Genomic DNA, 26,840 nt, shown 5'->3' with positions numbered 1-26,840 from the left:
GGATTTAGGGTATAATTTAGGAGATTAGTTATAATTTAGGGATTAGGATTTGGATCTAAATTTTACATGAATATTTTGGAATTTTATTTTTATTATAATCTTATGTGGTATTAAAAATATTAATAAAATATAACACATCATATAATAATAATAAAATAATTCATACCACTGTTGAGTGATAAAAAATAATATATAAAATTGAATCATTAAATTGAAAAAAAATTAAAAGTACATTGTATAAAATACGAGAGAGAATAAAATTTAGTTATTGAATCTATAGTTTATCCATTATATATATGTATGTAACATTCATAGCCCGTATACGTCTCAAAATATGAGCTAAAGATGTCACGTCAACTTTACAAATATTTACCGATCATAAATGCTTAAAATTTTATTCCATTATAAAACATTTCATTATTAACATTACAATTATTCCATTAATCGTATAAAATCATAAAATAATAATTATCATATAAATCAAGTTTAATTTTAGGCAGAAGTTTAATAGTTCAATAATAACAATACTGCTTAAAAACTACCTAATTTTAAAATATTTATTTTTCTCATAAAATATAATTTTTATCTAAAATATAAAACTTTAATTCATATTTATAACCCTAATAATATATCTTAGACGTTTCTTATTTGTATACATGTCATTTAGAAAATTTAAAATAGTAGGATGCCTTTACTAATACATGTAGTTGTTATTTGTTGATTGATGTCAACTCGACTCCTTACTTCACTTGCCATTCTTTACCTACGTGTGAAAATCATCACACGATAACGCATTCACTTAGTGAAGCATTATAAACAAACTAAGGTGACATAAAATATTAAACAACTTAAAAACATCATAACATTATTTTTCTTTATATAAATCTTAAAGTATCATAACAATTCAAAACATTAAACTTAAATTCAAATAAAATCATTGAATATCCAAACTGATTTATTCAAGCTGTTTTTCCACATTAGATACCTAAAAATTATCATCTCATGATTTTGTCAAAATCATGATAATCAATAATAAACATAACAATCATCTCATACTCTATTTCATTCAAATACTTTTCAGAACTTTCTTATTTTATTCTCATTTTTCACTTTCATATCCATTCACATATTCATTTTATATTTCATGTTCATAATAAATACTTTCACATTTCATGATTTATTTTCTGAATCAGAACTTATTTCCAGACTCATAGTTTATTTTCATATTCATACCTTATTTTCAAATTCATAACTCAATGCATATTTATGAGAATACAAGGTATGTGAGTAGAACATAAGGTGCACATAGGGCACATCACGATGTCAATCTTTAACTTATACATATAATGCACTCCAAGTGCAATCATAACATGAGCACCAACGGTGCAGATCATAATGTACATGAATGTACCATAACTTAACTGGAAAGTACTCAACTTAATGGCATGTCAAATGTACCTACGACTCTCAATGCAACATACAATAGGTTTTTTCATTAATCATTAAATATTATTCAATTATCAAAGATATCAATATATCAACATATTCAACTCTTCATATCATAACATAATGGGCAGTTCATACCCTAAACATTTCATTTCCACATAACATTTATATATTATAATCATCGTCAATTATCTTTCTTTAACATAAAAACTTTATATTAATCATGTAATAAATATCATAACTATGATACCAATTGTAATAAAGTTTACTTATTTTGAGCATTTATAATAACATATAACATATGAGTAACATGAAAACATAAATTATGACAAGTTTTATATGCTGGCAATAACATGAAAAGAAATATTATTATGTATTAATATACACAATTAAAAATTATTTTATTTATACCACTAGAAACTAGACTCGAATACGAATCTAACTATATAAGACACATTTTCTAGTTCATCTTATACATTTTATAGTGAATTTTCGAAGTTGACCTATAGAAGCTATTTTGAGCAGAATCTGCTGCCTTGCTTTCTGACCTATCCTCAATTAAAAATTCATATATTTTCGTATATCTATCGAAACCAGTATACATTTGTTTTAAATGAAATTATACTGACATACGAATCCAACGTGTAAAAATCATCCTCTAATCATTTCTTTATAATTTATGATGATTTTCTAAATTTACTGTTCATGACACAAATATGGGTAGATTTCACTAACTTATATTTTCAGCTTATTCACTAATTATATTAGCATATTAACTGCACATATATGTATGAATCACAATTCACATAATAGTTAGAAGTTACATCTTACCATAGTAATTCCATCATTGACTCATCGCAAGCCAATGTTTGTTCGATAACACAAATACGAATTAAATATGCACTCATCTGATGTCTTTAGCTTGTAAATCTTCCTAGAACTTCATATTACGTCCTTAAGCTTCTCCTTAGCTTTAACATTGCTTGATCTTGATTTCAATCATAATCTTGAAGCTATGGTGGTGCACGTTTTGGGGCTAAAATTTCTGATTTTTCTTCAATTAAAACATAATACACTTGGCTTAATATAAATGAATTTAAAATTCATTTAATGTGATATTATCATTTTCCCCTTAATGAAACATGATAATTTCAACTTGCCATTGCATTATCATCCCTTTTAATATTCCAAAGTCAAATGTGAACAAATAAAAATTCATTTTCCACCTTTGTCCTTGCAAATTTTCAAAACTGCAATTTAGTCTCTAAATTTTCCAATTTCAGCTAAATATGTAAAATCAACTTAAATTCCACCGATCCACATTAAATTTCACTGTTCTAAAATTTGGAAATAATATTTCCAACCTTTATATATCATCCTTTAAATTTTCGTAAAATTTTGGTTTGATCCGATTATCCGATTTTCTTTCGGACTTTACTGCTTTATAGTTTTTAACACAAATTCCAGATCAAAATTTTGATTCCCACAAAAACATCATTCTTTGGGTTGAAATATTCATTTATGGGGTCAAAATACCTAAATTTTAAAAATTACTCTTTTGGTCCCTAAAATTTTCCAACTTTCTACTTTGACCACTAAACTTTCAAATTTTATATTTTGGTCACTAACCAAAATTTTAGTATTACAATATATATATATATATATATATATATATATATATATATATATATATTGGAACAATTAAAAAGCTTTTTTTGGGTAAATTAGATAAAAAAAACTATTGTCCAAAGACCTATTTGATGTTTCAGTGAACAATTTATTACTTTTAAAACTTTAGTGGAGAAAACATAAACTTACTCAAATATTAGTTATCATTTGTGTAATTTAACCTTTTTAATATTATAAATTCATTATAAAGGTATAACGACAGTTAACCCTCGGTCACCACATCTTAACTAAATAAATGAAAGTGACCGAATATTATATTTTTTTTGAATTTAACGAGAAAAAAATATACAAAACTTAGACAAAAGTGATCAATCTTATAGGTTACCCTAAGGGTGCGTTTGGTTCACGGAATGTAAGATTACCAGTGGGAATAAAAGATTACCAGGGAATAGGATTACTGGGAATGTTGTATTTTGTGTTTGGTTGGTTTAGTATGAATGTAAGATTACCGTGTTTGGTTAAAGGAATAAAAGATTATTGGAATGTATATTTAACCAAATTGTCCTTATTATATATTTGTATAATATTACAAATTGTAAAATATTTATATATTTTCTTTAAAAAATTAAATTCATAATATTTATATAATTTTTTTTACAAAATTAAAAATATAAAAAATGTTTAATGAAAGGGTAAATTTTTTTTACCCCTGAACTTTATATAAAATTTTAATTATAGACTTTTTTTTTGTAAATCTAAAATAATTTAAGGATAAATTTGTAATTTAACCTTCGTAGAATTTTTATTATTCAATGACAGAAGAATGATATTTTTGAAAAAAAAAAAAAAATTTAAGGGCATTTTAGTCCAAAACACCGGTAATGTTACAATACCTAAGGGAAGGGAGGTAATGACATTCCCGGTAATATACCCCAACAAATCTACTATTGGTAATAAAACATTACCGGGAATGAGATTCCCGGCCAACCAAACATGAGAATGTGAGATTCCCACAATCCTTGAACCAAATACCCCCTAATATTTTTCATTGAATACATTAAAATATCGAACAAAATTACAAATAAACTAATATAAAATCGTGCAAATTATACATTAATAACTATACATACAGTCAATGCCATGCAAATTTAGTACCTGAAAAGCCAAATATTGCACATCCCACCAATATTTTCCAAAATTACACCATTTAGTGCCCGTGGTTTCCATTTTATGAACTAAAGGTCTCTTACTTTCACTAAAAATAAATTATGAAACATAAATTTGACTAATTATACACGCACTATTTATAAGAAACGGCACACCAGATTTTTAGGATTTAGTACAACCCTATAAGTAAACCATGACAAAGAAGGTAAACTCAAAAGATATATAGAAGAGGTTCTAGTTTGGAATCAACATAAACCCATTAAAAAAAATCAACGTATTATTGGATTAGAGTGTTAAATCCGTGGGTATTTTAACTGAATATAAAGATTATATAAATAAATAAAAGCATATAAGATCACCATAATCATACAAAGAAAACACGAAAGTGAAAGAGATTAAAACTGAGTAAAATCGTAGGAGGTGAAAATAAAGGAAAGAAAGCTTGTACGTGCATGTAAACCAGAAGAAGAGAGAAATGAATGAAGGGGGGAAGAAACGTAGCATGTCTTCCGAAAATTTAATCCGCAGCCATCTTTCGAGGGAAAGGTTTTTTTTTCTCCTTCTTCTTCTGCTCCATCACTTTTTATTTATATTTTCCAGTTAATTCCATTCTACATCTTCAAATTTATTCGAACTTTAATCACCCAACTATTTTTTTGTTTTAAAATCATATTTAATATTACGTTTTCATTTTATTTTAGTCATCCGTTATTAAAAAATTAACAATGATATTGATGTGTGCAATATCACATCATCATTAGAAAAAAATGCCACAAAAACATAATGTTAGTTGTGATTTTGAAACATAAAATAGTTGAGTGACCAAAACGAATCATTCGAATAATTTGGTGACTAAATACATACTTTACCCGTTTTAACTTTACCTTCAAACTTTAAAACGTTTTAATTGTACCCTTATCATTACAGTATAACTGAATTCAAACTGTTTATTCGAATATTTCAAATATATTCATCGTAAAATCTAAATGAATAAGAATATATTAAAATTTAATCAATAGTTTGAGAACCTTTACTTGAATTAAGACCTTATTTAATTTAAAAGACCCCAATGACCCTCTCCCACTGCCAATGCCATTCCACAATGACAATGACAATATCAACTCTCTTCTATTTGTAGTACTACCTTGTCATCACCTTGCTAAAACTACTCACCCTTGCCATCAGAAAATGGAGATGAAGGCTTCTACGGAATCATTGAAGTCGATCTCGAGTGTGTCGAGGCTGAGGGTGGAAGGAGTTCAACGGCGAAAGAAGGAAAACGAATCGATAGATGAAGGGTCTTCTCTGAGTCTGAGTAACTTGTCAAAGATTATACTTCCTCCATTGGGTGCTTCAAGCTATAACCACAACAGCCAAACCAGTTCCACGGGATGGATCATCTCTCCCATGGATACGAGATACAGGTCGAATTCGAATTAATCCGATCCTCTAATTTGAAATTAAAATAATTAGAGATGATACGATTGATTGGATGCAGGTGCTGGGAAACATTTATGGTGGTGTTAGTGTTTTATTCAGCATGGGTTTACCCTTCCGAAATAGCGTTTTTCGCTTCGGCTCTACCAACGGCACTCTACGTTTGCGATAACGTTGTGGATTCATTCTTCGCCGTTGATATCGTCTTGGCGTTTTTTGCTGCATACATTGATTCAACTACTCACCTGCTTGTCTGTGACCACAAAAAGATTGCCAAGAGGTTTGCTTTCTTCACTCATCTATCCATTTTACAAAATTCTACTCTTTTTCTTCTTTTTTTTTTTAATTTTTTTTAAATAATTTAAATATAAAATATGAATTTTAAGAACGGAATTCAACGCATTTAGCATTTATTTGCTGAGATAATTGCATCATATGTTCTCAAATTATGATCTTTATTTTAAATTAGTCCTTAAACTTTTAAATATTTCAATTTTATCTTTAAACTATGACTATCATTTTAAATTAGTCCTCAAACACCGAAAAAACAAAGAATATTTTCTGGAAACATTTTACATGAAAGGAGCACAACTTAAATTATAATTAAATTAAAATCAAAATTGAAACAGCCACTACTGAACATGAACGTTGGGAATTTTACATGAATTATCTTAAATTACTCTTTAATAATAATTTTTATTTATTTAAGATGTTGGTTTGAGTTATATTACACTCAAATACATTTGTTCGAAATTTGATAGTATCTATGTATAATCGAATCATTCAATTAATCGATTTAACGATGAATTGCGTGTTATTGGAATTGGGGTGTAGGTACCTATCGACGTGGTTCAACATGGATTTGGCATCAACAATCCCATTTGATTCAATTGGCCATTTGTTCAATGCCAAAAGCATATTAGGCATCCCTTATTCCTGTCTGAGTTTGCTCAGATTTTGGCGACTCAGGCGGGTCAACGAGTTCTTCACCAGGTTTTTCTTTACCTCTTTATTTCATTACTGCGTATGTATTTACAATCTTCATTGTTCCATGTTTTAGATCAAAATTTGGGTGCCGAACCCTTAAATCTATACGTTTTTAGGCTGGAGAAAGATATTCGAGTCATCTATTTCTGGATCCGATCTGCTAGGCTTGTCACTGTGAGTGAAAGCTAGGCCTAATTATGTTTGCAGCTGCACTCTCTGTTATGCTAAAAAATGAAATTTAATATTTTACAATTTGATCCTTTACTTTTATCATTTTCTTAGTAGGTCCAAATTAATAATTGTTTGTTTCTATCACTAAAATAATTATTTGATTTTAATATATATTATTGATAAAATATGTCCTCAAACTTAAAAAAAAATAAATAAATAAAACATCTCATGTGATTTTTTACACCTAATTGAACTCTCCAACTATGAAATTTAATCAAATATTTGTTTAATCTATATTGACTATTAAATTTACTGATGTGGCAATTAACATATGATGATATCAGTAAATTCACATAGATGATTTATATGATGTAATTACTTTATCTTATATGTCACGTCAACAAGTAATTAAAATGCTGTAATTTTTTAAAAAATTTACCCTCGAATTGAGAAATTTACTCAAATAGGCCCTTAATTCTATAAAATTTAAAATATTAAATAAAAATGCTCATAAATTATGAGAATTTTGTTTTTTTTCTTCATAAATTTAAAAAGAATTGAAATTGAAATAACTGTAAAAGAATTAAAAATAAGAAATATTAAAAGCTAAGAGACGAAAACGGATACATTTTCAATAAATAATACTAAACATAAAGTTCAATGAATTTTGCAAGAGTAAAAGAGAGAAGAAAATAAATTGAGAGATGAATTTAAAGTAAGAAATATTAAAACCATGATGTTGAGAGGAGAATTATTTGATGGACTTAACTCACCACTTTATCCGTGGTCCCAGTTAATGAGAGCCACAAATTTTAAAATAATTTCTAAATAATTATTCATTTCTTATTTACAAGTAGGAAAGATGTGAAGATTCATCTTAAAAAAATGATATGGACAAATATTATTGATTCGAACCCTGAATGATGTGGTGAATCGGGTTCATCTAATAATTTCTCTATCGAGAGATATACCATAGATATCTTAATGTCTTTCTAACTTTTTGTCGTATAATCGTATATTTTAGACAGATGATTTATGCAAATTACTTGATAGAATTAACTATATATCTCAAAAAATATAGTGGTCAACTTATAGTAGTGGGACTAAATTCATCCAAAAAGACATAATACATGGACCTTCTATAATTTGACCAAAGTAAAATGATGAAATTCAACATAGTAGAGGGACTTCATTAAAATTATTGTGTTATCACACAAGGCCTTGTTTTAGTTCCATTCTCTTCAACCCATCAGCCCTGTATTGAATCTGTCTGTTGATACACACTGATACGCAGGTGACATTGTTTCACGTGCATTGTGCTGCCTGCTTTTACTACATGATGGCTGACCGGAATCCGCACCGAGAAAAGACGTGGCTCGGATCGTTGAACCCAAATTTCCGGGAAACAAACATTTGGTTCCGTTATATCTGCTCTTTACATTGGTCCATCACCACTGTCGTAACCGGTTTTTGTCCGGGCACGAATTTTTACTGGACGGGGATAAAAATAATTTTGATTTTAAAAAAATGTTTTGGGAGTTGTCATTGACCTTTTGGGGTTAGGTAGGTCAAATACCTAAAAAAATAATCTTTTAAAATAGTTTTGAATAAAACATAATTTAAAAGATAAAATTGATCTGGTATAACAAAAAATTTTAGTAAAACAGGAGTCGTGGTCGATTACGTTTAGGGAAGGATTAGCACCCCTATAACGCCCAAAATTGATACTTTATTAATTACAAATTGTCTCTATTATTGAAAATTTAAAAATTTAAAAATATATTTAATTCATAATCCTGTTATTTCAAACTTATTAATATAATATATTAATATCTATATTTTTAAATAAGATATTTATTTAGAAATATCAGAAAAGGGCTTCTAGGTGCTTTAAGACATATCCTTTCTTAATATTAATAAATAAATATTAATAAAACATTTATCTAAAGATAATTAAAATATATATAATTTATAAAAGTAAAATAAAATATTTATTTATTTAAAAATATCAGAAAATGGACATCCAGTTGCTTTAAGACTATCATTTCTTAATATTGAAAAATAAATAAATATTAAAATATGATTTTTAAAAAAAAAAGTAATTTATGTAAAATTAAATTATATATATATAAAGTAAAAGTAAGTAAATAAGTATTATTTATTATATATATTTATATGGCTATATAATAATAATAACAATAATATTTAAATATATAAACATGTAAAATTAAGACATAAATAAACAATAATAAAATTAGAACTATATATTTAAAAGCAATAAAACTTTATAATAAATGAAAATATTAAAAATTAGTGACTAAATTAAAATCTAATAAAATTAAATACCTAATTCATAATTAATTATTTAAAATTATAGGGATTAAACATATTATTTTACCCATTTATTAATTTGGTGTCTAAAATAAAATTATATTAAATTAGTACATTAAATTAAAATAAATTAAAACATGTTGTTCAGGATTAAAATATTAATTAACAAAATTACAAGGACTAAACATATTATTTATCCTAAAATATATAAATACTGGCCTAGGCTAAATTATAAATTAATAAAATTAGAAGATCGAATTAAAACTTATTAAAATTGATTTCAATGACTAAATCGTAAAGATTACAAACTATGAACACTGCGGACATAATTGGACCATCCCCTAAATTACGCATATACCTTTCATCAAAACGGCGTCGTTTTGATGAGGGTATATAAACCCTATAACCGGCCCTCTTGGGCAAATCTTTCTCATTTCTTCCTTCTTTCTCTCTTTCTAAAAGAGAGAATTAAACATTCTCTCTCGCCTCTCTCTAAAACTGAGAGAGAACCGGTCGGTAGCCGCGCTCCGGCGCTGGCCACCACCGCCGGCCACCGTCACGGTGGCCGAAAATTTACAATTTACCCCAAATCAAAGCTTCGATTACCCTAAAGCCCGATCTAAGGTTATTTTGGCCTAAAAACTTACCAAACGTCGTAGATCTAGGATTGTTCCCTTCGACGGTTTGGTTCTCCGGTGGTTTGTGGGGGGTTCCGATGAACAGAGTAAGTTTATCTTCGTCTCTCTTTTTTTTTTTTTTTCTCTCTTATTTGTACTGTTTGGTGCGTATTCTTGCTTGCTCTGTTTCCCCGTGTCCGTTGGTTGCCTCTGTTTTTGTTATCTCCGGTTCTTCCTCCCTGTTCATTGTTCGCAGGTGAGCCAAGGCTTTATAGCTTTGATGAGGCTCTCATTGGACCGGTCCCAAAGGGATTTCTCGGTGAGTCAATGAACTATGTGGTGACTTACCCCTAGAGCAGCAACGTGTGTGGCCATCTGGGTCTTCTGGAGCCTTCGACGAGGGTAGCAGCGTGGAGGCATGGCATCTGGCAGTGGAGGTGTAGACGTGGGGCGGCTGGAATGTTCTTGTAGGCGGCGACGGCCACGTGGCCCTAGGGTGATGATACCCTAGGGTTTGTTGCTGGGATTATCTGGACCGTTGGATCTAAGTTAGATCCAACGGCTGATAAGGGGAGGCGGCTGGAAGCTTAGATGGAAACCCTAGTTGGGTTTTAGGGTTTCTGGTGAGTTTGGGCCATCTGTTCGGGCCAGTTACTGTTGGGTCTGTAATAGTAATTGGGTTAGGTCTGATTTGGGCCTGCAATGTAATAATAATAATATTTAATAATAATAATAATAATAATAGTAATAAATAAATATAATAAAAAAAATCAAATGGAAAAAACTAGTGTCTTCAGCTGCCCCTCTTTGCTCATTCTTGTGTTAACGAGAATAGGGCAAAGATGAAAAGACAATAAGTTTTTTTCATTTGACTTCACTTGGAAATGTTGAACAATTTCTTCTTTGGGATTAGTTCTTCTCATTATGAACTTTTCCACTAGGGATGACAATTCGTCTTTTTCTGTGATGTGATTTAGAAAAAAGTTGAATAAATTCTTCTCATTATGAACTTCTTCTCATTCTTCAGATGAGTTCTTCTCATTATGAACTCTCTCTGGAAATGTTGATGTCGATCTATCTCCTTTTGTGATAGCGTCATGCAAAAGGTTGAACAAGTTCTTCTCATTATGAACTTCCTCTTCTTCTTCAGATAAGTTCTTCTCATTATGAACTTTCTCTGGAAAAGTTGGTGTTGATCTATCTCTTTCTGTGATAGAGTCATACAAAGGTTGAACAAGCTCTTCTCATTATGAACTTCTTCTTCTTCTTCAGATAAGTTCTTCTCATTATGAACTTTCTTTGGAAAAGCTAATCCATCGAGTGATGAATTAAAGCGAAAGGTTGAACAAATTCTTCTTATTATGAACTTCTTCTTCCTTCTTCAGATAAGTTCTTCTCATTATGAACTCTAACTGGCATTGTTGATCCACCGAGTGATGAATTTGAGCAAAAGGTTGAACAAGTTCTTCTCATTATGAACTTTTTCTTCTTTCTTCAGATGAGTTCTTCTCATTATGAACTCTACCTGGAAAAGTTTAAAAAAACATTATGCACTGTAGGGCTTACAGCTGACTCGAAGGTTTTGAAAATATCAAAAAGCTCCCGAAGGCTTTTTGGAAACATCATGCACTGTAGGACTTATAGATGACCCTAAGGCTTTGAAAACATCAAAAAGCTCCCGAAGGCTTTTTGGAAACATCATGCACTGTAGGACTTACAGATGTGGGAAATAGTTTACTAAGTAAGAAACTATAAAAATCGTTTTCTTACTTTTCAACAATTTTATTTTTAGAAAAGATTGAATGAGAAACTATGGAAATCGTTTTCTCATTATTTTTCAAAATAACATGTTGATTGGGTAACATGACCCAATCTCAAAATAATGTTCATTCTTGTGGATTGCGTCCATCTATTCTTCAAATGTTGGTGTGATTCCTACATTCGAGGTTTTGAATTCTACCTTCTTCTTGTAAGGTATTGTTCATCATGAATCTTCTTTTTCATACGAAGATCTGCAAAACCTTATGTTTGAATGCAATTATATGTATCAATGTAATGCATTATCTATTATGCAAATGATATTCTTATGAATGCATGAATGTTGATGCAATCTTCATTTGACTTCAAAGTGGTGAACTTGGTCTTCCTTCACTTCATCATTTATTGCCAGGGTTACCTCTGGATATCAGTGTAGAAACTTATGCTATCAAGCTTGCATTTCTGCAGAATCATCTGATCAATCTGCATATTTGTATCTTCGTGTCTTCTTTGCTTCATGAAAGTCTCAGAAGAAATGTTTCATTTATGGAACTCTTGTCGTAGTCAGAATTATGACTTTGATGCCCCATTTTGTCTTGGATAAAACCAACTTTCTTTGCTTGGACTTGTGCAGAAATCCGATAAAGCTTTCATCTTTGAAAAAGGAATCTATCATCTTTGAAGAATGTAGATGTAGATATGTCTGACTCAGCAGAGATTAATTAGGAGAGTAGAGTCTGTTCTGATTTGACTCTTGAAATAGATCATAAGGAAGATTTATCCTAATTCCTTTCTGTCATAACCAGTTTTCGTCCGGGCACGAATTTTTTTCTTGGTGGGAAAAGTGATGTGAATAAATGGTTTTTTAAAATAATTTGGGAGTCGCCATTGACCTTTTGGGTCAGGTAGGTCGAATACTTAAAAATCATCCTTTAAAAGAGTTTTTAAGAAAACATCGATTAAAAGATAAACTGATCTGCTTTTTAACCAAAAATTCGTTCTTTTTAATAATAAAAAGGGATTCGTGGTCGGTTACGTTTAGGGAAGGATTAGCACCCCTACAACGCCCAAAATTGGTACTTTTTAATTATAAATTGTCTCTATTATTGAAAATTTAGAAATTCAAAGATATATTTAATTCATAATTATGTTATTTCAAATAATTTAAAGAAAATATATTAATATGTATAAATAAAATATTTATTTATTTAGAAATATCAGAAAAGGACTTCTAGGTGTTTTAAGACAGCTCTTTTCTTCGATATTAAAAAATAAAATAAATAATTAAAAACATTTTTTAATAATTTATTTTAATATAATAATAATGAAAATAATAATTTAAACATATAAAATTAAAATATAAATAATGAGTAAGATAAATAAATTTAAAAATAAGTATAAAAAAGCAATAAGACTTATAATTAACATTAGTGACTAAAACATATAAAATTAAAATAATATAAAATATTAAAATTTATAGCCCTTATTTATAGTATTATAAAAATATAATTACTAATGATGTAATTAAACCTAATTATTAATAAGTGATTAAAATTATAATTATTAAAATTAAAGACTCTAACTCGAATAATAAAAAGATATAAGTGCTAATAATGTAATTTATCCTTATTTAATTAATTCATGTTAAAATGATAATTACTAAACTATAAGGGACTAACTTAGGTATTTATCCTAAATATATATATTATATTATGTAAAGGACTAAAATAAAATGAAATAAAATTACTAGATCGAATTATAATATATAAAAACATGCTATAAGGATCAAATTGAAACTTTTTAAAGTTACAGTGGCTGCGGGAATAGTTTATCCGAAAGCAAAATTACAGATATACCCCTCCCCAAAACGATGTCGTTTAGGAAGGGGTATATAATCCCCTTCCAGCTGGCCCGAAGGGCCAACGTTTCATTTATCTTCTTTCTCTTCTCTCTCTAACTGAGAGAGAAGAGAATTCTCTCTCGCTTCTCTCTAGTTGAGGGAAGCCGGTCATCGGCCAACAGCCGCCTGCCGCCGTAATCCCCACCGCCGGCCACCGCATCCGGTGGCCGAAAAATATCATTTTTACACCAAAATATAGATCGGACCGTCCTAATGACGGTTCCGGTGTCTTTATTCCTTAAATGACTCCTGATCGGAGCAAATCTAAGAAAATACCTTCGGCTTTCGAAGGTTTTCGGTGACGCGTGGAGGTTCGTATGAATTCCGGTGATGGCGTGGCTTCCTCGGTAAATATTTCTCCGTCTTTTCCTGATTATTTTAGTGTTTTGTGGTTGTTGGGTTGCTTTGGGTTCTCCTGTTGTTCTCCCTGTCTTTTGGTTCTCCTCTCCTCTTTCTTTTTTACAGGTACGATGGCTTTATAGCCATCTCGGTCGCTTGCTCGGACCGGTCTGAAGGATGAAAAGTTCGGTGAGTCACCAAAGCTAGGCTGGTGACTCACTGTAGGGAAGGTTGTTGGTTGCCATCTGGCGTTCTGGAGTGTTCCTTGAGGCGGCGGCGTGGCAGCAAGGCATCGGCAGCAGCTGGTTGGACCATCTGGCTTGGGAAGTGTCGGCAGAGGCGACTGTTGGGAGTTCTTGGAGGTAGCGGCAGTGGCAACAGTGCTAGGGTTTAGAAACCCTAGCTGAAACCCTAAACATTTAGGGTTTTATTTTGGTCTGGGCCGGTTCTGGTTGTTTGTAACTGGGCCGGTCCAGTTTTCATTGGGCCTGTAATTATTTTTTAATAATAATAATAATATATATAATAATATATATAATAATTATAATAATATATATAATAATTATAATAATAATAATTATAATAATAATAATAATAATAAATAAATAAAATGGGTAAAAAAATTAATATCTTCAGCTGCCCCTCTTTGCCCATTCTTGTGTTAACAAGAATAGGGCAAAGACGAAAAGATAATAAATTTTTTTTATCCATTTGACTTCACTTGATTATGATGGCAATGTTGAATAATTTCTTCTTTGGGATTAGTTCTTCTAATTATGAACTTTTCCACTGGGGATGACAATTTATCTCGTTCTGTGATGTAATCTAGCAAAGGTTGAACAAGTTCTTCTCATTGTGAACTTCTTCTTCTTCAGATGAGTTCTTCTCATTGTGAACTCCTTCTGGAAATGCTGATGATGATATATCTCCTTCTGTGATAGAGTTATGCAAAAGGTCGAACAAGCTCTTCTCATTATGAACTTCTTCTTCTTTCTTCAGATGAGTTCTTCTCATTATGAACTTCTTCTTCCTCTTCAGATAAGTTCTTCTCATTATGAACTTCTTCTTCTTCTTTAGATGAGTTCTTCTCATTATGAATTTCTTCTTCTTTCTTCAGATGAGTTCTTCTCATTATGAACTTCTTCTTATTTCTTCAGATGAGTTCTTCTCATTATGAACTTCTTCTTCCTCTTCAGATAAGTTCTTCTCATTATGAACTTCTTCTTCTTCTTTAGATGAGTTCTTCTCATTATGAATTTATTCTTCTTTCTTCAGATGAGTTCTTCTCATTATGAACTTCTTCTTATTTCTTCAGATGAGTTCTTCTCATTATGAACTTCTTCTTCTTTCTTCAGATAAGTTCTTCTCATTATGAATTCTACCTGGCAATGTTGATCCATCAAATGATGAATTCAAATAAAAGGTTGAACAAATTCTTCTCATTATGATCTTCTTCTTTCTTCTTCAGATGAGTTCTTCTCATTATGAACTTTCTCTGGAAAAGTTGATTCATCAAGTGATGGATTTGAGCAAAAGGTTGAACAAATTCTTCTCATTATGAATTTCTTCTTCCTTCTTCAGATGAGTTCTTCTCATTATGAACTTTTTCTGGAAAAGCTGATCCATCAAATGATGGATTTGAGCAAAAGGTTGAACAAATTCTTCTCATTATGAATTTCTTCTTCCTTCTTCAGATGAGTTCTTCTCATTATGAACTTTTTTCTGGAAAAGCTGATTCATCAAATGATGGATTTGAGCAAAAGGTTGAACAAATTCTTCTCATTATGAATTTCTTCTTCCTTCTTCAGATGAGTTCTTCTCATTATGAACTTTTTCTGGAAAAGCTGATCCATAAAATGATGGATTTGAGCAAAAGGTTGAACAAATTCTTCTCATTATGAATTTCTTCTTCCTTCTTCAGATGAGTTCTTCTCATTATGAACTTTTTCTGGAAAAGCTGATCCATCAAATGATGGATTTGAGTCTTTGCTAAAATCTTTGAAATTCCTGTCAAAATTCACATGGATAAAATGAATGAAAATGCACCTATTTTTGCAAATGTCTAAATATGATGCATGAATGTTGATGCAATCTTCATTTGACTTCAAAATGGTGAACTCGGTTTTCCTCCACTTCATCATTTATTGCCAGGGTCACCTTTGGATATCAGTGTAGTAACTTATGCTACCAAGCTTGCATTTCTGAAAAACCATCTGATCAACTTGTATCTTTATGTCTTCTTTGCTTCATGAAAGTCTCAGAAGAATTGTTTCATTTGTGGAACTCTTGTCGTAGTCAGAACTGACCTTGATGCCTCATTTTGTCTTGGATAACACCAACTTTATTTGCTTGGACTTGTGTAGAAATCCCATAAAGCTTTCATCTTTGAAAAGAGAATCTATCATCTTTGAAGAGGTAAGATGTAGATATGCCTGACTCAGCAAGAATTAATTGGGAGAGTAGAGTCTGTTCTGTTTTAACTCTTGAAACACATCACAAGGAAGATTTATTCCAATTCCTTTCATGTTTCCATATATAATCAGATCTCGAATAAGGCAACTTGGACCATATCATATCGAGATGCTTAACAACAACATGTCGTTTAACCTTAGTTGGTACTACTAGTTTCTTGTTTAAAATTTCAGTTCTCCTTCTGTGGAAAGAAATCTTCATCTTGTATCAATAAAGGAAAACCATATGATAACAACATTGGTTCAACACCATAATCACTGGTTCATAAAACACTTGACAACAAATTCTTCATCTCCTGAGACTTCTGCTCGAATTGCTGGTCAATAAAGCTCTTTGCATGGTTTTCAAAGTTTTTGTATGATGTCACAAAACCACTTGAGAACAAAACTCAGTGGGAATACAAGTGAAATACTGGTATGACCAAAAATAGTTGGTCAAATTCACAAAATGTGCTGGTGTCGATTTGAATAGGAGACACTAATTGATCTCGATATCATCCTGGGCAAGGGCAAGTGTAATACTGATCACGTTTTCTTCTGTAATGAGCATTGTAGAAAGTAGAAATACTTCAGCTATAGGATCCATGTACAGAAAGATATCTGTGGAATTCTTGCTGCTGGGGATGAAACACACATGATAAAACCCAAAATAGATAAAAATTCAGTTCAGCCTGGCTGGCAATGATAACCCCAGTAACAAAGGGAATAACAATAATATAAGTGAGTCGAGTCTCCCTTTCCAATGTCATCGATTAAGCGAAAACTATTGTGAAAAACAGCTTCGTAATTCCAACAGTATGGTTGAAACTAACTGCCAGGAATCTCAAAGAAATATTTTCAATTGTCACCGACACAGAGAATACAAAATTCAAAGCTGAGATCTCGAGGAACTGAACCCTGGATCGAATAGTCTGCCTGGGGACCATCTTTATTCATGCAACCATGATGTAGCTTAACAAAGAACACGCTGTCATGTGATACATGGTTAAGAAGATTGGGTACTTGAAACCATACTTGCTGAGTAGATATTTGTTCAACAACATGATCATAATGTAACTGCCTGATGAACGAAGCAATTATGTATAGTCAGCTCGACTGTCACGGTTTTACCATTTTTATTCTTCATATCTTTCTATCTTATTGGAAATATTTTCTCAAATCAATGATCTTTAACACATGATGATATGGGCCTTCAGCATGTCCCAGCATTTTGCTGATATAAATATTCAGGATACATCAACATTCTCGATTCTGATTGAAAAGGGTTTTCAGCATGCCCCAACATTTGTTTTTTGTTAATCTGAGCCTTCAAAATGCCCCACATGGATCTGTCTAAAAGAACCTTTAAAATGCCTCAACATTTGCTGATACAGATGTTAAAAGTGTGTTCAACATTACTTCTTGTTGATATGAGCCTCCAAGAATGCCCAAATATTCATATTATTGTGAGCCTTCAAAATGCCCCAATATTCTATTTCTGGTTGAAACGGGCCCTCAAGATGTCCCTCTAGATCTGTCTGATTCACTCTCAATGTCTGTTTGACTGGAATGTCATGATCCCCACGAGGTCCAATTTTTGACAATGAACTGTTGTAGGTACTTGTAGCTTTATTCGTGCCCCAAATCTATTTATCTTGAATACTCTCATTCTGGTGTCACTAAACAGTAATGTTATCAAGTAACAAGAATTCTATTCATGTTGTAACAAATTTAAGAAGTACTCAATCATTCTGACAGAAACGTCTGAGATATGTGTCTTCTGAATGAGGTGACCATTTTCTGTATCTGGAGGGATTTAGTCAGACAGAGCAGTAAAAATAGCTTGGTAATCCGTTCCAGGCTGACACAGTGGCTTATCATCTTTCAGTGAAGGCCATCTCTGAAATATACTTTTATGTGGGAGAGAAACCAATTTCGCAAATAGTAATCTGATGCATTGGCAAGGCTACATATACAGTGGTACAGGCTCATTAAAAATCCACACCCATGCAATATGTTGATTCTGATAACAAATCATCTGATTATGAAACGATCTTTCAGGATGATTTCACAGATATTGATAGTTCTTCTGATACCGAGGAAATCCTGAATTCTGATTTTGATGAGGAGAATAAATTGTTATACTTGACAAAAACAGGATAATCAGAGGTTGAGGCTTCAATAGCCATGGAGAGATGTGGTCCGAATTCATCAATTACAGAATTGACATATTTCATATATACTTCTTCTGGTAGAAGGTAGGAATTCATTATGCAATGACCCCAATTACAAGCAAAGGCGAAACTTGGGCTATAATTTTTGGAAAAGGAAGAAGCAGAGGAAGCTTGAAAAGAAGTTTCTTAATGAAGACGATCATGCAGTTCATCTTTCAATTCCAATGATTAGTTCTTGGGTTCCTACCGAACCAGATCAGATAACTCAAAGAACACTTCCAGAAGATGCTATTGGGTCTCCTTATTTCTACTATGAGCAAATTCATCTTTCAAATCTAATGATTGGTTTTGGGGTTCATACCAAACCAGATCAGATAACTCAAAGAACACTTTCAGAAGATGCTATTGGGTCTCCTTATTTCTACTACGAGAATGTGGCATTTGCTCCAGTTAATGTTTGGACTGAAATATCACAGTACTTATTCGATGTAGAGCCAGAATTTGTAGATTCGAAGTATTTTTTTGCTGCTACCCGGAAACGGGGTTATATTCATAACCTGCCAATAGAGAACAAATTCTTCTTATTTTTCTTACTCCACGCACCATACATGATTTTTTTCCATTGACAAAGAAATTGTGCCTTCCTGGGATCCAAGAACAAAGTTGAACTGTTTACAAACATGTACAGGAAGTGCCAAATTGACAGAAATGATCTGTAAGGCTCTTGAAGCTTATGACGATAAGCCACCTTCGAGTGTCCAGAAGTATGTTCTTGATGAGTGCTGAAAATGGAATCTGGTATGGGTTGGAAGGAATAAAATTGTTCCACTTGAACCTGATGAGGTGGAAATGCTTCTAGATTTCCCTAGAAACCATACATGAGGAGCTTCTAGAGACATGTTCTCCGGTGATATCAATGTCCTGTTTGTCTTTTTTTTTCTTTTTTTTTGGGATCAGTGATGCAGAGGTCGCCTTCTACTGTCTTAGCATATCTTTGAAAACAGGTGTGCAAGAACTGAATGATGATCGGTTGAAGCAATTGATGAGTAGATTTGTCGAATTCGACCTTGTTATCAGTGGCATCCAGCGTAACAACCTTACTGGAAGAAATAAACATCATCATGATGAACTAGAAGATTTTTTTTGGTGCATTTACTTGCAATGACTGCTACAACGACTGTCTCTTTTGCTACTTCAAGATATATCATACTCTTACTGAACCATGGAAAAGTTTAATTGACGGTAAAACTGATTATCTTCAACTTTTGGAATCCAGTAACCAATGTTACCCTATATAAAAGGCCTATAAAGGAAGATTCTGTTCCAATGTCTTATTCTGTGCCATAAGTCCTCAAATTCAAATTCAGCAATCTTCTGAAGGACATAATGGATATCATCTTGACAAAGAAAATGATCGGCATAGAAGAAGTAGCAATGATGTATCAAGACTTGAGCCAGCATCACGGTATAACCAGAGTGCAGGTAGTGACTTGTTCATGGCTCTATGATGTAATCTTCTAGAAAACATGAATTGATGGCTGGGGAAAATAATTTATCTGGTGATGCTTATCGACCTCAGCATAAGATAAACGATAATCTTTCTTGATGAACTGCTAATAATGTCATAGGAGAGTGTCACAAGTTAAATTCTCCAGACTTTCTGGCTTCTTGGACCACTTGCCTTCAAAAATGTGAAGTGCTTCATTATTCTGGCCTCGTTCATTCTTTTTCTACAACAGAGGTAGAATAAGCAACAATTGCTTCAAGGACTTTCCTCATTTGAGACTGTCCTGTTTGAAAATGTTTTTCCTCCTTTCTTTATTGAAGAATGAAAGAATTTTGTAAAGTATTGCCCCTTTCAGGTTCACAATATAATCAAATCATAAAAAATAAGTTTAATGAATATCAAATAAAGCAACTACACTTTTAAATCATTCAAAAATCATAGTCCTATGGCAAGTGTCAAAATTATTGACTGATTTGAGGTGTAGGTTAGTTCTGGTAAAGTAAGGTCTCTCAGGTTAATTCAACATATATGTCTCTTTGGGCTTCCATTAACTTGAAGAAATGGTTGTTATGCTCTTCTCGTAGAGATACTTCTTGATTCCAGAATATCATGAACGTCTTTGGGATGTGTGGTGCTTCATTAAGAGCTTAAGACCGTCTCTTATCTCGTTGTTGCACCATTCAATATTCGAGCCGCCTTTTCAGGTTTTCAACTCGAATCCTCCTTTGGTTCTAAGATGTTATTTAAAATTTTACATCTTGAACCCTCCTTTTATCATTTTTCATATCATGCATTAAGGATTTTAAAAACTAATTTTTGCAAATAAAAATCAATCTTGAGAGGCGGAATGAATTCTGAAGACATTCTCTCTTAATTGGATGCCTTCAATCTTGTTTTGCTTGACTTGGATCTGCTTTGTTGGGGATTTTTCTATCATCTGGATCCCTCTAGACTGCCAATTTTTTTTTGTCTATTCCCATTTTCTCATATCTTCAACATTTTTTTGCTCTTCTTGCCAAATATGAATCTTTGAACTAATTGTACTTGATCAACTTTGTAACTTGAGGCTCCATGAGTCACCCATCTTGGTTCAATTTTTTCCTTTTATCCTTTTTTTTCTCATTTTTTCCTTTTTTTTCAAGTATAATATTTCTTGACAGAATCTAAGTTTATTTGGTTTCTCAGAACTTTCCCATTCATTTCTGCCAAAATCTGAGTTTTTTTTACATCTAGATCACCCTCTTGGAACTCTCTAGGATGTGATCTTTCATCATCCGTTTCTAATGCATTTACTCATGGTAAATAGCTTTCAATTGATTCTGATCAATAAGGTTTAATTGATCAAATCGAGCTTGGATACATTCAGTCTTCTCCAATTTGTCCTCCTTTAGGATACAAAATGATGGGATCTCAACTTCAATTGGTAATACTGCTTCCATCTCATAGACTAAACAATAAGGTGTTGCCCCAGTAAATGTTCGCACAGTAATTCAATATGCATATAAGGCAAAAGTTAGCTTCTCGTGCCAATCTTTGTAAGCTTCAGTGGTCTTTGTAATGATCCTCTTAAGGTTCTTATTTGCTTCTGCAAATGCCCCATTCATCTTTGGGTGATATGACACTGAGTTGGCGTGCTTGATCTGTGCGCGAAGTTTAGTCGTCTCATACATAGAAGTCTTTGTGAAAAGATGTATCTCCAGGGGGATGAATTTTCAAGATTAACTTTCATTTACATGAAAAAAATGTAATTAATGCATGATATATTTATTTAAATCAATCATTTTTTCTTCTCTGAGTATGCTCCAATCACTCGAAATTATCTTCGATAAGTTGGTCCATAATGCCTCATCTCGTCTCCTCTTGCAGGAAGATTCACGGATAATTGAAAGTTTGGTTCTTTTAAGGTTATTTGGTTTATGGTGGTTTTGTGTTTGGAAGGACAAATGTGTGACTTTTGAAGTCGTATATATGGTAGAAAGTAGTATAATGAATCGATCAACTCTACCCGAAAAAGTAAACATCTGGAGTAGGTGTCTCAAAAACAGGTGGAGACATTACTTCAGAGTCTCAGATAAATGTAGTGTCAGGATTTGGTTTTGGTAAGGGTCGAGTAATTGGCGTTGGATGGGATATGGAAGATATAATTTTACCACTTGCCAAAGATCTATAACTCTTGAAAAATTAAAAGAATATTTAATCTACTTGATACTCAATAATCTCAAGATTAAAAATTGATTCCTTGCACATAACCATAAAAGCAACACACTTTTATTTATTGCACAAAGGGTGGAGAAAGGGAACAAAAAAAACAAGTTCAAACAGGATGCTGAAAGTAAAAAGGTACTACAGTGGTAGATATCAACTTCCACTTGTTTATCTATCATGCCTCAATATAATGTTAGGTGTGTAATTGGCCCATGATTTTTATCCTTATTTGCCCCCCATTTCTTGATCATTTCTTGTGTCAAGACTCTCTTGTCGACGAGCATCTCTATTTCCTTTAACAGTGACCAATAATTCCCTATTGAATGTCCAGATACTCCCAAGTGAAAATTACAGAAGCTATTTTGATCATAGCAATGGGCATAAGGCTTTGGTGACACCTTCACCAATCTTGGTGTAATGTATTGACCTTTAACCAAATGAGGGTACAGGTCTAAGATAGATTCTTGAAACACCTTCAGAGTTTTTCTCGCTCGCGAGGCTATCACTTTCTTTGATCGTTTTGAACGAATGAATGCTCTCATGTTATCGAGGGGGTTCTGAATGCTCATTTCAGCTATAACTGGGGTAATATTAACCAGATTTCTTAAGTTATCCTTTGCCTTACTGGTTTTCGAAAAATCTGATATATGTATTTGAGGTGTCTTCTGGGTTATATCTGCCTCATTCTTTCTTAGACCTATAGGCCAATCTCGAATTACATCCATGGGAGCCTTTTGATTTCTTTTCCCATTTTCTTGTGCCCGATATTTTTCGTAGGATTTGGTTACATTAGTTTCTGTTGCAACAACAGTTTCTGAACATTGAACCTTAACCCCTTCTTTTATCTTGCATTTTTGAATTGCTTGCTCTAAAGGGTCTTGGAAATTTCCCTTAAGGTTACCATGAACCTTAGTTGAACAATTTGGAATTCCAGTCTGATTTATCCAAGGAACTTCCTTATAGGTCCAATTCTCATTTGGAGGCCACTGTGATTGATCAAGTTGTGGAGTAATTGATCTGGCTGAGAGCATTTTTGGATGCAATTTTTCACTCGAACAGTGGAAGGGAGGAAATTGAAATCCTTGCACATTTTTCTTCTTCTTGATCACTCTATAAGGTTTGGCACCATGTTTAACTGAATAAGACCTCACTGTATTAACCCCATCTTCTTTCTTGACTTTAGTATTGTCAGAGCCTCTTATCTTGCCATTCTTGATAGCCATTTCGATGATTTCTCCACTTATGATGATGTCAGAGAAATTATTAGGGGCAACCCCTATCATGTGATTAACATAAGGAAATTTTAATGTGCTGATGAAAAAAGTAGTGAACTCTTTTTCAGTCAATGGTGGATGTACTTGAGAAGCAACGTCTTTCCATCGTTGTGAATATTGTCGAAAGCTGTCATTGCACTTCATATTCATGCTTTGCAACATTGTTCGATTAGGGGCCATATCAGTCATGTGCTTGTATTGACCCAAAAAAGCTTGAGCTAAATCCCTCCAAGAACGTATTTGAGTACGTTTTAGCTGATTATACCATCTGGATGCAGACCCAGATAAACTGTCTTGGAAACAGTGGATCAACAACTTTTCATTCTCTACATAGCCAGTCATACGACGACAATACATAGTGATATGATATGATGGGAATGTGGTCCCATTATACTTCTCAAAATCTGGAACTTTGAACTTTGGTGGAATAACCATGCCAGGGACCAAACTTAGATCTTTGGCATCAAACCCATAAAATGACTCAACTGTCTCTATAGATTTTATCACCTCTTCTATATTTACCAGTCGTTGAGTGAATTTTTCCTTCTCAACTGATTTGTTTAGGTCAAGGACCTCATTACTAATACAAAATTCATCAGGCTTCAACTCAGAAGTAGTAGGACAATCAGTGGGGAATGATGCTCCAGCTTGATATGGTGAGTTCTTAACAGCGAAGTAAATCGGTGATTGAATTTCCTGGGGTATAGAGGTGAACTCAGGAATATGAACAGGTGTAACATCCAAAGAATTTATGGGGTTTTCAACAAGACTCTTTCCAGCGGCCTGATGCTTCTCAATCATTCATTTCATATTGTTCAGTAGATCGATATGAGAATTTGTGATATTAGCTTCAATTTGTGCCAACTTGCTCCTCAATTCCTCTTGTATTTCTTTCTGCTCTATCTCAAATTTGGCTAGCCTATCCTCAGTTTCTTTAGACATTTTTCTTGTGTCGTGCTGAGTGTTCTTCCTTCAAAGAAAAACCAAGATCACTTCGTTTGAAATCCTTATTTTAATGAATGAATGTTTTAATGTATTATGACATAAAAAATGCAAAGATGCCAAAGGCAAATGTAAATATGTGTATGTAATAATAAGAATACAAATTGTGCAATACAAAAGCAAACATGAAAATACAAATGCAAAGATGCCAAATGCAAATGTAAAAATGTAAATGTAAATACAAACGTAAAAATGTACAAATGCAAAATACAAATGCATGTATGAAAAGGTGTTTACTCAAGAGTGATCATCTTAGAACAGATTTCATTGAACACAAAAGTTTCGGTACATCAAACAAAACTTTACATATAGGGATATCTTTCACTTCTAACTTCTCCAAAGCCCAGTTAGTTTCCATTTATGCTCAAAAGTTGAGTCTTCAGTCTGCTTCATCTCCTTGTAAAGTCAGCTAAATTTATCATTTAAGAACCATATTATTTGTCTGGACTACAACTTCTTCCATGACATTCTCTTTCATATTCTGTGTTATTTCTCAGAGTTGCTCATTTTCCCTTGTAAGAGAACCTTTCTGTCCAAGAAGTTCTTGAACAAGTTCCTCATATATGTTGCAGCTCTTTTTCAGCTTGGTGACCCCTGTTATCCACTCTTCTGGGGTATTTCTTAGGCCAACATTTTGAAAGGCTTGACTGATCTTCTGAAAATCTTCCTGCATGGTTTTCATTTCTGTGCTCAATTTCTTGTTTTGGTCGTTCAAGTCCTTCAAATAACATGCTTGAGCTTCATAAAAACCTCCTTCACTTTGAATGCTTTGACTGATGCTCTTACCATAGACTGCTTTTGGTATCAATCTGGTAGGATCTTTGTGTAACACTTTTGGTATTAATATAACCGGTTATCTATGTACAAAACTTCCCTCGATCCTCGTAGTTTCTTCAGGATGTTTTTCCTTGGCCGTATCATATTTTGTTTGATCATAAAACTTTTTGTCCATTTACGATTTCTTTCCAATTTGATGAACAGTCTTTTAAGTCAACACCTTTTGGTTATGCCATGATCATGCAATGCAAACAAAAGAAATCAATATGAACAAATTAGAGCAATGTAACAAAAATAAGAAAAAATAGAATAGTTAGTACCAACTAATGGAAAAAATCTATCTATTAAGGTATAAATCTTAATCTCATGCTTTCTAGTTCCATGATTTGTTTGGAAAATTTAACCTAACCTCATGATTTCTAGTTCGCATGCATTTATTTAGGAAAAAAGAAAAAGAAATAAATTAAAAACTAGAGCTTATTTCTCCTTTGTGTATACCTACTGACAAAATTTCGGCATGGTTTCAGATCGGGAGAGTTTCTAGGGTTTATTATATACAGGTTTTCAGTTCTAAGAGTAAAGGTACTCGAACTGTCCTTGTTGATGCCCCCTTGGGGTGTCAAACCCTCAATCCTATTCCATTACAGACTTAAGTGGATCGAGTTCAATTCGAGGGACACATTTCTCTATGCCTGACACGGAGAATAAATTCTCACGAAGACATAGAGCATATGAACCCCGAAAGTTACTTGCTAGGTCTGACACGGAGAATAAATTCTCACGAAGACGTCGCTTTCACTCCCACTTAAAAGGGACAAGCTTGATTAGATAGCTTATGTTATGCAATGCAAGTGTTGTGTGTGAGGAGAAATGTTCAAACCTCTAACAAATAAATAATAAAATTTAATATTTGAAAATAAAGCATTAATTAAAATAACATATAAATATTATGAAAACAATAAGTATATATATAAAAATTTTGAAAAGAAAGAATAAAAAATTAAATATATGAATTTTTAATTTTCTAATTGATAGCGACAATTAATAATTGGTTTTGAAGTTTGACCAGTTCCCCAGCGGAGTCGCCAAGCTGTCGTAACCGGTTTTCGTCCGGGCACGAATTTTTTTCTTGGTGGGAAAAGTGATGTGAATAAATGGTTTTTTAAAATAATTTGGGAGTCGCCATCGGCCTTTTGGGTCAGGTAGGTCGAATACCTAAAAATCATCCTTTAAAAGAGTTTTTAAGAAAATATCGATTAAAAGATAAACTGATATGCTTTTTAACCAAAAATTCGTTCTTTTTAATAATAAAAAGGGATTCGTGGTCGGTTATATTTAGGGAAGGATTAGCACCCCTACAACGCCCAAAATTGGTACTTTTTAATTATAAATTGTCTCTATTATTGAAAATTTAGAAATTCAAAGATATATTTAATTCATAATTATGTTATTTCAAATAATTTAAAGAAAATATATTAATATGTATAAATAAAATATTTATTTATTTAGAAATATCAGAAAAGGACTTCTAGGTGTTTTAAGACAGCTCTTTTCTTCGATATTAAAAAATAAAATAAATAATTAAAAACATTTTTTTAATAATTTATTTTAATATAATAATAATGAAAATAATAATTTAAACATATAAAATTAAAATATAAATAATGAG

General features: G+C 32.2%; 1 pseudogene; it reads left to right on the top strand.

Moving 5' to 3' along the window:
- The first annotated feature begins 5,430 nt into the window (after positions 1 to 5,430).
- Positions 5,431 to 26,840, top strand: part of LOC120145059 — a 61,083-nt pseudogene continuing 39,673 nt past the window's right edge.

Source organism: Hibiscus syriacus, unplaced genomic scaffold, assembly GCF_006381635.1.
Source record: "Hibiscus syriacus cultivar Baekdansim isolate YM2019G1 unplaced genomic scaffold, ASM638163v2 tig00110893_pilon, whole genome shotgun sequence".
Classification (NCBI taxonomy): domain Eukaryota; kingdom Viridiplantae; phylum Streptophyta; class Magnoliopsida; order Malvales; family Malvaceae; genus Hibiscus; species Hibiscus syriacus.
The sequence above is the reverse complement of the archived record's forward strand: the minus strand, read 5'-3'. Positions and strand labels throughout refer to the sequence as shown.